The sequence below is a fragment of the Centrocercus urophasianus genome, unplaced genomic scaffold (assembly GCF_019232065.1).
Source record: "Centrocercus urophasianus isolate 14NV4802_14NV808 unplaced genomic scaffold, USGS_Curo_1.0 seq_14, whole genome shotgun sequence".
NCBI classification, from domain to species: Eukaryota; Metazoa; Chordata; class Aves; order Galliformes; family Phasianidae; genus Centrocercus; species Centrocercus urophasianus.
Window position 1 is genome coordinate 1,453,495 of NW_024884586.1, and position 11,952 is coordinate 1,465,446.

Below are 11,952 nucleotides of genomic sequence, written 5' to 3' on the forward strand. Positions count from 1 at the left end.
TTTCCTGAAATGTATTCTCAGTTCGGTCATACTCAATTTCAGATTAAGACTCTGCAGTGCAAAATGAAACTTAAATGTCAATTAGAATGATAAAGAAATTTAAGTTAATACACAGTCTTCCAAGCCAAATGATTGCAGGCTGTGTACAGATGGTAAGTAAACTCTGCTTTGCTGGTGTGCTAAAACATCTGCATGAGCTGGTAACTGTCAGCTACTTAGAAGATGTCACTCTGCTAAGTAGCCAGCTGGGTTGCTTTAGATTATATCAGGAGGAAAATAAACATGTATGTGATAAAAGATTTAGGGGGAATTGAAAAAAACAAAACACAGTAAGAAATAGCAAACCAGCAAACAAATTAAAATCCCCAAAACCATAGAAGAAGTGAGTGCTTGGCATGCACTCACATGAAAATAGCTCCTAGAATGTGACTGTCTGTCAGTGAAAAACATGAAGCTCTGTGAAGATACACTTATCAATTCTGATTGTCATCAGCAAGTACCTGACATTATTCCTTGTCTGTGGGAAACCTTCTGTCAGAGACAGAGATCGCTTTCCGGATGCTTTGATGTTAGCATATTAAATCTTAGCAGAGACTTTATTTAATTAAATGTTATTTATGCTTTGTGGGTGTTTCTGAACAAAGTCTTCACTGAGTGTCATTAGTGGAAGAAAGATAAGAAAGAGTGTGAGCCAGTGAAGACCATGGTGTTTAGCCTGAGTGCACAGATAGTCATACTGGTGGTAATTTTGGAAAGTCATTGTTTCTCAGAACGCTCAGGCAGACTTTCCTAGCTCAAGGACGGAACTACAGTACTTCTAACTGCCATGCTCCTGGTTTCAGGCAGGTTCTCTCATTCTTCATTTTTGAATTAAACATATCTAGTTAGTCCATGCTACTGTGTTTCATTAATGAGTCCATTCTCTTGAGCATACCCATGCTAGAAGTTGAATGGTAAATTCCCCTTTTCTCATTCTCAGGGAGGAAGCTACCATCTTTGGCAATTCCAGAGTTTGCTTCAGGAGTTTCTAGTGACTGATCATTTGCTCTGCAGCGTTACACTGTGTTGGAGAAGAGATGGCCTCATTTCTTGTGCTTAGCCAGAGAGGAATGGCTAGCAGGAAGATCAATTCTTTTTTTAAAATTATCTTATGCAAATGTTTCTTACTTGCTCTATGGAGATAATAGAAAACAATCAGCAACTGTTGGGTGTCTGTTTTGTCTGTTGTACATTATTATCCATCTTGACAGCATAAAATAAATCAATTATATGTATCCAGCTCCCACTTTGTTTGAAAAATAAAGTTGCTAAGAAACAAGAGTTATGCACCATTAATGCCCTTTACCAGCAGCATTTTTACAAAAGCCTTACACTTAGCCATGATACACTTGGAGGCTCTTTCAGGGCAACCTGAGAGCATATCTATAGTCTGGGCAAAGAATTCATTGTGAATTTCATTGATATGTCTTAATTAGGACTCTTGCCAATGTATAATTACAACTTGCTTAGTTCCTTGCCATGTTCTGGATTTTCTAGGAAATGTCAATTAAAGTCACTGTCATTTTTGCTCTCATATTTGCTGGTGGGTTTTGTTTTTTTTTTTCAGAATAATATGGATAGGGAAAGAGTAAGAGGGGAATAACCAAAGATCTATAGGTTCTACTGAAGCTGTGCATATTATGGTTACATATAGTTTAGCAAAAATAGTATTGATACATCTAAAATTTTTCTTCATCTGTAGGTTTTCCTTCCAATCTGATGTATTTGTTTTACAAACATCCCTATTTGTAAACTTTGTTCAGAAATAGTAAGTTGTCACGGTTCAAAAGGTAAGTTTATGCTCAATGAAAAATGCTTACTGACATTTTTTTGCTACTGTGCTTATTGACAAAAAAAAGAAAATTCCATTCAGTGTCCTACCTTGTGCTAGAGTCAATCCCATATTGATTTAAACCAATAACCAGCTTTTCTTCTGTCCTCAATCAACTGTAAGAGCAAGAAAAAGACAGAGACCTCTGTTAAAAACAAGGATTCCACAGTTCTCACCGTAGGCCAAATTGCAGCATAGCAACACAATTGTTAAAGCAGATATTCGTGGCATTCATAGAGCACCCCCAGTGCAAACACAAAAAAGACGCTTCCTTAAATCCGGTGTTTTAAAGTTGTAAGTTGTATGTCTCTACCTCTATAGCTTATAGCTCCATAGTTTATATCCACCTCAGTTATCCTTCAAAGATTGGAATTCTTGTATTTCTGGGTAAAAATTAAATCAGTGCTCCCAAACTGCTGCTCAGGAATATGTTCTTGAAAGTTTAATTGCTTTTTAACTTCCTAGTGCAACTTCAGTTTTTCTACTTTGTATTCAGCCATGCAGCACTGATGGTTTCTCTTTCTTATCTGATCACAGAAAAAATGTGGCTTATTCCTGTTTCCACTCTTTCATCCTGGGTTTCTTAAATGAAGCCCAGAGCCATTTACCTTATGTGATAATTAGATTGTTCAAGCTTAGTCAACTTCAGTTCTCTCAGTTAAACTGGTCCCTTTCCAGCACTGACAGTTTTCCACAAACGTATTGGGCAGAGTTTGGTCTTACTGTCTCTGCTGTCGAGAGAAACTCACTCTCTGACACTCTCTGACAAAGCACTGACATTCAGGAACAAGAGCCATGTGCTACCAAAAGCCCCTACTATTGCTTCCCCCCAGGATATCAGGCTCTGCAACGCTGTGCTTCCTAGCACCACTTTGATGATGGCTTACAACTTGATAGAGAGGTGTCACCTCATGAAATGCCACCAGCAACCAAAGTAACACTGGAAGGCTTGCTGGACAGCCTTCTTTAAGTTGCTCAGTTTTTCTTAGCTCATGTGATCTCACTGGATCACAGCAAATTATTGCTCTTGACAACCTGTAAAATATCATTATGAACTCCATAATTTGGTATTTAAACATGTCACATTAGCAACCTTAAACATTCAAGTGTATGTCAAAGAGAGACCTTTTTGCAGTTGCATCATCTGCCAATAGCTGTCTAGTCTCTGTGCCAGGAGTAAAAAAAATAATAATTGTTTAATTAAAAAAAAAAAAAAAGGACCTGCACATCTGCAAATTTCTCAACAGAGTAGTTGGCATCTTTCCATCTTTCCTGCTTGTGCATACCCAGAGCAGATTTCAACTGGTGAGGGAGGAGCTTGAATGAACAGAGAGAGCAAAACCCACTTTGAACTCTGGAATGATAAGAGCAGCACTTGGGAGGGTGGGGGGAACAAAGCCTGTGCACAAGTGCATTTTCGTAACAGCTGAAATGAAAACATTTAGCAACTGCCACATTCCCTGAGGAAATCCCGTTGAGCAGAATCCTAGTCTGTCAGCCTGTTGTGTGATCATTCCACCTTGTTCACAGGACTGGCATTTCTTTCAAATGCCCTTTAAAGGGTTATTTAAAATTCATGCACGAGGGTGATCCATGAAACCCAGCACAACTGAAGAGTCTTCCCCACTCAACCTTTCTGATGTAAACACATTTCTTTCTCCTTGTGAAGGGCTATATCACATTCTTGCAAGTTCTTAATGTGCAGAAATTATACAGCTGCTTAAAGAGAGGCATCCAGCATCACAACATACTGTTAAACAAAGTATAAGCTAAAAACTATAAGGTACTTTCAGTATTACAAAAAAAGCCAGTGATGTCACAAAGTTCAAATGGTTTCTCTGTTTCTGTGCCTGAGAACAGGCACAGAACTTCCTGGTGATCTAAGATCCCTGTCTAGCCTTTTACTTTCACCCACAATGATAAATATTTGCTGTCAGACAACAAACATAAGTTTAGACATACACAGATAACTCAGATTTCAGCAAAATACAGCCTCTGTTTAACAGACTGTGTCAGAGAATGGTTTTCTGCAAAACTTCACAGGTGAAACTTCTTATTACAAAAAGTTCTCAATTTCATGCAGATTTACATCTTTCAAGGATCACGTTAACTGCATGGTTGCCAACAGGAGCCCTGCCACTGCTCTTATCACTTACTTCTGGCAGTGATAGAGTTGGGACTTCTTTAGAGCACAGTAGTACCTTCAGCTAACATGTATATTTTACTCCATGCTTGCGGAGAGAAAGTTTGTATGAACTTTTTCTTCCACAATATACTCATATTTTGGAAAGCTGCCCACCCTTGCCTTCTGCTTTGCTTAAAACATTAGTCAACGAAGCATCAGTAAGCATCTTAAACTAAACTAATGTCTGCATGTCACTATTTATAAATGTGTAGGTGCTTGCCTGGAGGCAAGAGAACCCATAATATTGCTACCATTTACTTTTATTTGTATTTACCTTTTTCTTTCTTAGTAAGGATTTTCCAACAGCAATTGTTGGTTTCAGGTTTTAGTTCAGCCTGCTCTTGGTGCTGGACACAGTCACCCTAACAGCTCTGCACTGTGGCAAAGGAAGGTCAGCTGAGAACAAGGGGCTGGAGCTTCTCCCAGGACCTGGCTGGGCTATTCCTAGCACTTCTGTGGACAAACATGCAAAGTTTAGTGAAGTCAGTGGAAAAACTCCCACTGCCTTCAGTTAGCTTTGGATCCAACTGTAAATTAGGAACATTTGATTTTACTTTCCTTAGTTGTCCGCAATATTTTTTTTTCCTTTGTTAACAACATAGCTCCTCTTTAAACAATGACAGAACTTCTTTTTGATCAGGTTTGTCAGTGAGTTACACTGTAACATGACCAGATAGTGATCCTAACATTGCTGCTAACTGAAGAGGGAGCAAAACATGGTTTTGTGGGTAAAGTCATTGACTTCAAGGGATTTGTATAGCATTCTGATACACTTTGTTTTCAGCATGTATTAAAATGCTATTCTGAAAGGAGGAATAAGGAGGAATTGGCTGTGTTATCTTACCTTTGCAGAAGAACAAAGCGAGTACATGTCATAGTTCTAGAAAACTACGGAAATGATACAGAAACTCATCTAAGGCAACTTACTAATTTAACAAAGTATCACAGTATTAACACTGAAGCAGTATTAACTGAGGAATGTCAATATCCTGCATCCCCTTCCTTGCTTCCTCCATGTGTATGACACATGACATACGTAGTATATCACAGAAGAAAGCACAAAGGAAGCACACAGTAAATGAGGATTTTGTTGGTTTAGTAAGGATAACATTAAAGAAACGTGTATTCTTGGAATCAAAAATATAGAACCTGAAAGCAGAAGGTTGCTAGCAAGAAAGTTTATGATGAAGTTTAAGTTCCCTACACATTTGTCTGAGTAAGCCAAAGATGTAAAGAAAGACTATTAAGTAATTAAACCAAAGTGCTTTTTAGTCAGTTTTTTTTTTTTTTTTTTTTTTTTTTAATCCAATTTCCCAATAAAAATGCTGGTCTTTTGCAAAAAGCAACATCTGTGCAATCGTGTATCAGTAGAATTTGCTTTCTGAGTAATGATCTTCCCTCCAAACATTTTCTTTTTATAAACTCCCCTAAGCATTTTGCAATACGTTTCCTGTTCAGACATACCACTTAATCACCAGAAAATGACTCAACCAATCAGACCAGGATCTTCCTGGCCTCCAAACAAGCTGAGGAATCAATACCAGTTAGGAAAATAACTAACATTCTCCAAACCTGACAGATTAGTCAAAACACTGATGCCTAGGCCATATTTTAATAGATCAGGAATACGTTAGAAGTTATTTACCTTGTCATTAGAAGCACTTTAGCTCATTCAGCAAGAATAAAAATATTCTGCTTATTTAATAGCTCTAAAATGCCTTATGTTTATGTAATTGCTCTACCACATTATATATTTAAAGCAAAAAACAGGATTATGACCAAGATCTGTAATAGGGATAAACCCTCCTGCTTCTCTTCTTAGGTCTGGGTTGAGAATTGTTATGAAGAAGTGCTTGATTATTACTATTTTTTTACATTAAATTAAATTAAAAAAAAAAAAAAAGAAAAAGAAAAAGAAAAAGAAAAAGCCTGAGAAACACAATACTGTCATTTTCAACATATTTACCAACACCTTTGTTTTTCAGCTCCAGGATGTCAGAGATCCTATTATATTTTCTATGCACAAAAATGAATGCTAGTTAATGTTTGTATGTATGTCATATGTGTGAAATACGTTTCACCCAGAATGTATTTCTGTAAAAAAAATTAGAAATGAATCCAAACAATAAGCAATCTCAATTCTGCATTCAAGAGCAGAAGCATTACCAAAATCATACAGTTTCATTTAAAACTTTAACGACTCCATTAGTGCCTGCACAGCATAATAGAAACAACTGCAGAATTTCTTCTGTTCTAAACTAAACTTTTACTCTACACTAACATCATACAAGTAGAAATGCTTTGTTTTGCCAAGATGTTAAAGCACCATGTTTCTGGCATTTCAACTGAGTTTAGAGACAGCTCCGCCTACTCATGTAGGCCTAGACTGTGTGCACCAACAAAACAACAAAATAGTCCCAACTCTTTGGAATCTCCTGAGGGACACAATCTGCAAATAAATCTGAAATCTTTAACACCTGCCACAGGAAAGAAAAAAAAAAAAAAAAAAAAAGTATTTAATAGCATAAGTAAGGCCAGTTTTTCATTATTAGGACTCCAAGACCTGTTTTGCAGATGTAGATGCTGAAGTTCAAGGAAATAACATACCCACAGTCATAATGTAAGCAAATGGCCAGGCTGAGAATGCAATTGAAATCTTTTTACACCTATTTCAATTTTTCACCTTCATATCTTCCACCACAAGCCCATATCCACCTTTCTGCCATTATTTTCAATTGCAAATGGGGAGAACAAAGCTTGGAGGTTACATGATTTACCCAAAATCTATAGCAGCTTCTTTTCTATTACTGTTCAGATAGTTTCCAAATCAAATGCAGGAAGGAATAATCATTCACAGTTTATGAAACCCTGGTGTATTAAGCAGAAGAATGTCTTTGATCAATAGCAAGAAAATAATCCTCATTTGATATTTGTTTCAATTTTTAAAATTATTACTTTTTTTTAACCAGACAGAACAATTGATCTTTCTCTAATCCAAATGGTTTCCTTCAAGCAAACTTTTAAACATGTTGTAAGCGACAAAGGAAGATGGTAAATAACAACACAAAGGAGGGCTATTGAAATGAAACTTATTTCATATTAACACAAGTAACTTCCTATCACAAGCCTCAATGAAGGATATGCCATTTATGGATGTATGCACAGCACGGTGATATATGTGCCCATCTTGTACTGACCTGATTCCAGGCCAAAAGCGGATGGAAAAATAAGGATGCCATATCATCTGACATACAGTGTCGTTCTGATAAATGTCCGAGGTCACATTCCACTGCTATCATCGCTGGCCTTTCATCTGCAGAAGCTGTTCTCTTGCTTTCACAGCCAACAGCACAGCAGTGACTTGAAAGCAGCTGAAAAACATGAAAGGATAACTACCATAGAAACATCAAGGAAAAGAAAATCAAAATACTAGAATGTTTCCAGCTATAAATGCTGCTTCAAACTTCTATTACAAGTTTGATTTAAAATATCTTCCATTCTACATCACTATAGACTTACTTGGGTTTTGTAGGGAAGATTAACACAAAGTGCAAGCAATGAACTAGCATTGCCAAAGCTTTGGATATCTCAGTATCTACACAGTGTCATGATTTCTCCTGTCTCTGGCATTTCAGGTTCCTTATTTATTTGCCTCGGATATCAATTGATATTATTATGTTAATAACAAAGCTTCCTGTCAACACTGCAAAATCTAGATGTGCTTTGCTAAGTCTTTGCTTTCAATCAGGAAGAAAAAAAGAAGGACATAGGCAGATTCTTAGGTAAGATATGCCTCCCTCTTTTTTGTGAGCCAAAGTTATTTCAACTGATCAGATGTGGGACAAGGTAACTTAGACTTCTCCTGGAAATCAAAAATCTTTGTAGTTCTATGTTGTGCATATCTTTACTGGGAGAGGAGAAATGGGTCTACAATGTCATCGTAAGTTGTTCTGCTAAGCCAGAGAAAGTACATGTGACCCCTGCCCTATAGCTGCAAGAAGCTTTTCTTTACAATGTTTTAAAATAGATTTGGACAACTGCCTACGTCTGAATGCCTGAGGCTTTGCTCTGCCACAGAGAGGAAGGAAAAAAGGAAAGAAGGAAAGAAGAAAAATCGATTGAGAACTTCTCACATAAACCTGGACTGGGACATTCGCATCTCCTTTTGAGGTATTAGGAAATAAAGATTTGAAAATCCAGACAAGTCAGACAAGGTATAATTAAGCAGTTTAACAATGTGCCTTTTATTCAACAAAAAATCATTATACTCAAGCAGTTTTTAGACTAGATGGAGTGAAATGAGATGTATACAGTAGAGAAGAACAGGTAAACTAATATAAGGCAATAGCATTGCTTCAAAGGCCCCCTATTCATATAGTGTATATCCATGCACTTCAATGGAAGGAAAATTGCTATGCTTCTCCTTTCCAGCTTCACTCCTATTCTGACATGGTAAGACCAGAATGGATGTAAATTGCAAACCAGCTAGGGTCCACTTTGCTCACATCCATCCACAGATGTACAGTGAGGCTTTCCAAGGAAGTTCTTCCCTAACTTGGCTCTTAAAAAAGTCTCAATACCCATAAATGGTATTCTGTCTCCTGACCAGAAAAGACATAGGATAAGCATATTTTTGTACATGCAGCAAGTTCCAGAGACTACCATACATTTAGTTTCATCCCTCCTCTACCAACTACAATGGTACAGGATTAAATCAGTATTTGGGTGATAAGAAAAGAACTCAATTTCTTACAACAAATTATTTACTGTATATTCTTTGATGTTCTTTCAGAAAGTGCTCAGACATGACAGAAGAGTAAGACTGGACAGAAAGAAGAAATTATCTCTAAGCTCAGTTACGTAATTTGCTATAACTTTCTGCACCTATATAATCAAACAAACATGAGAATTAAGAGAAGGCAGGAAAACAGTACAACAGTCATGTGCAACTAAATAAGCTGATTCAGGTCAAGTTAGAGAGGCTTAAGAAGTGATTGTCCTGGTAGGAGTTAGTGCTCACTCGAGTGCAGCAATAATGCATCATCTAACAATAACACTATAGGTGCAAATTAAATGGATAACCTTAAGTCATGTGAAATTGAACATTAAGGCACTCAGAAAGTATTGGCTTGTTTTGAAATCTTTCTCTGCTTTCACTGGTTCTGATAACTGCTGGGTGGTTTGTTTTGTGTGGAATTAGAAAATGACAGAAATGGAGCCATGTCTTCTACTGTTTTGACACATGGAATACACCTTTGATAGCGGATAAGTTGCTTAACAGCCAGTAGGAGACAGGGATTCAAAGGAAAATGAATACACATATCATCATCATTTAATCTGACTACCTGTCTAACATGGACTAAAGAATCTCACTCAGTTTCAAACAGATACTTCTGCTTGCAATATAGTACGCATCTGAGAAATAACTAAGTCTTTATTTGAAGTGCTCAAGTGTGAGAGAGGCTTCTGCATGCCAAAGAAAACTGCACCAAGAACGAGTTTGCCTCAGAATACAACAACAACAACAACAAAATGCTGCAGGTTATTTGTGGTTTGAATGTATCTAGTTTCTGCTTCCAAATTTAGGGTGTTTCTTCTGCTTGATTATAGAGCTGACAGTCACTTCTCCTCTGCTAGGGAGTTGTGATAAATCCTGAATCAGGGATTAAACAAACAAACAAATAAACTAGCCCTTTTTAGACTTGTCCTCTGTAAGTACCACTTGTGACAGATGTTAATATTCAATCATATTACTCAAATGATCACGCCTCATCAAGTGATTCAGGACAGGTTTTATGAGTGATTCAGAGTCATCAGCATTTTCATGATAGTTCAACAGAGCGAACAAATGATTGCGCTTAACTTAGACATAGTTAAAGCTGAATACTCTTCTCTTATAACCACGTTTTCAGCCTCACAATTATTTAGCAATTTAATATAGCATTTTTGTGTTTTTCTTTAATTTTTGTTGTTTTGATTGATGGTATTAATGGTATTAATTATTAATGGGATTAATTATTACTATAAGCTTTTTATTTTTAATTATTAATGGTATTAATTATTACTGTAAGCTTTTTATTTTCTTATTGCAACCCATCTCAGGGGGCTGAAAGGCTGATCTGGATCATGCACAATAGCTGTGCAAAGGAACAAAACTTGATACTGGGGATTTTCATAGAGGAATTACGTAAATCAGAAGAAATAATTTCCTGTTTCATACATAGAGTTGATACCCTTAACTCTGGAACAGCAAAACCCAGTTTATACTGGCCGTAAACCCAGTGATCCGGGAAAAAACAAATGACCATCAAACAAAATCCAAGTGTGAAAAATAATATTCTGAAAAGTCACAGCAATATTTTGTCTTTTCTGAAGAATTTAAACATTTTAATAACTTGCAGTTAATATTCTGAAGGCTTTTTCTAAGTCGAGCTCTATTCTCATCCTACTGCCTATTGATAGACCTGGTTTCTGTGTTTTCTAAACAAAGGGACTCATTGGATTAGATTCTTGTTGCAATTATTCACATGGGGGAAGGCTATTCATCTGGGCATATGTTCTTATCTCAAACATTGCTGACAAATAAGACAGTGTAGGTAATGCACCTTGAAAAAAATCCAGCTTGTGAAGAAAGCTGTTTTTAAAATAAACAACCAGCTGTGATTGTACATGACAGAATTTTTTTTCTTTAAGAAGAAACACAACAGATCTGTGTCAGACAGAGATCCCAAATTTAAACCAGGAAACACCAGATTTCTGATATGCAATAACATGCCTATATCTCAGTATTTATTGGGACTTTTGCATCTACAGATGCAGTGGAAAGAACGAAAGGTGCTTGCAATGAAGCAGATGCATGGAGTTTTAATCTCAGTTCTTCACTAAGTAAACTTGGCTACTCCTCTTTTCTTCAACAGGATGTGGAGTATTTAGAAGTGTTTCTTTTATGTGAGGGAGACCTTACTCATGTGATTACTGAGTTAAAGGGCACAGATTAATGATTGTAAAGTACTTTGAAATCCTGAGATGAAAGATGTTATGTAAGAATGATGATTTTATACCACTTAGCATTACTTTGTTCATTATGATGTCACTTAATGAGAAAGGAAGCAGCCTAAAACTTGACGTTCAAATCTGTCAAGGGAAACTGCACTCTGACTGCAACTAGTTTTCCACATCCATGTGGCATAATTACATCATAAAATTTCATCTTCTTCAGCGTAAAACAGAAGTGAAAAAATGCTTCCCCCCAGCCAGCGTTGTTAGGCAAAATAATGCATGTTTCAGGGGGGCAAAGCTTCTTCAATGGCATGGCTGTACAACGCATGGTAAAAGGACTACCATCTAATCAAACAACACAACATAAATTCCACAGTATGAAGTTAAGCTGCAAGCCATGGGGGGGAATACTTTTATTTTGTACATTTGATCTTCTAGTCAAAGTGCCAAATCTCTTCTGGCATCACTTTCCCGGTCCTGCTTGTCACTAGTGAAATGAAATAAAGGGAAGTGGACATCTACTGACGCAAGAGAGGCAGAGAAGTAAAATGCAAGAATATAAAATGAAGGAAAAGACCCCAGCATATTTCTGTACCAGAAGTAGGAACAGAGTTGTAATGTTTTCTCCCATAATTTCTTACAAAAGCCTAGCACATATCAGCTTCTTAAGTGCTATAAATCCTGCCCTCTCTAGGGAAAGGCTTGGTGTCCTGGAGAGCTCTAGGCATGGCAGATTTATCAGGACAGGGCTGTGGCAGCCTGCCTAACTCCTCCATTTCTCTGCAGCAGGTAACCCACTCATCTCAGACAGGCAGCAGCAAAATATTACGTTCCTCCATGATATAGCCTCACACAGTATATAAATATATGACGGTGTTTATAGCCATATAGAGAAAAT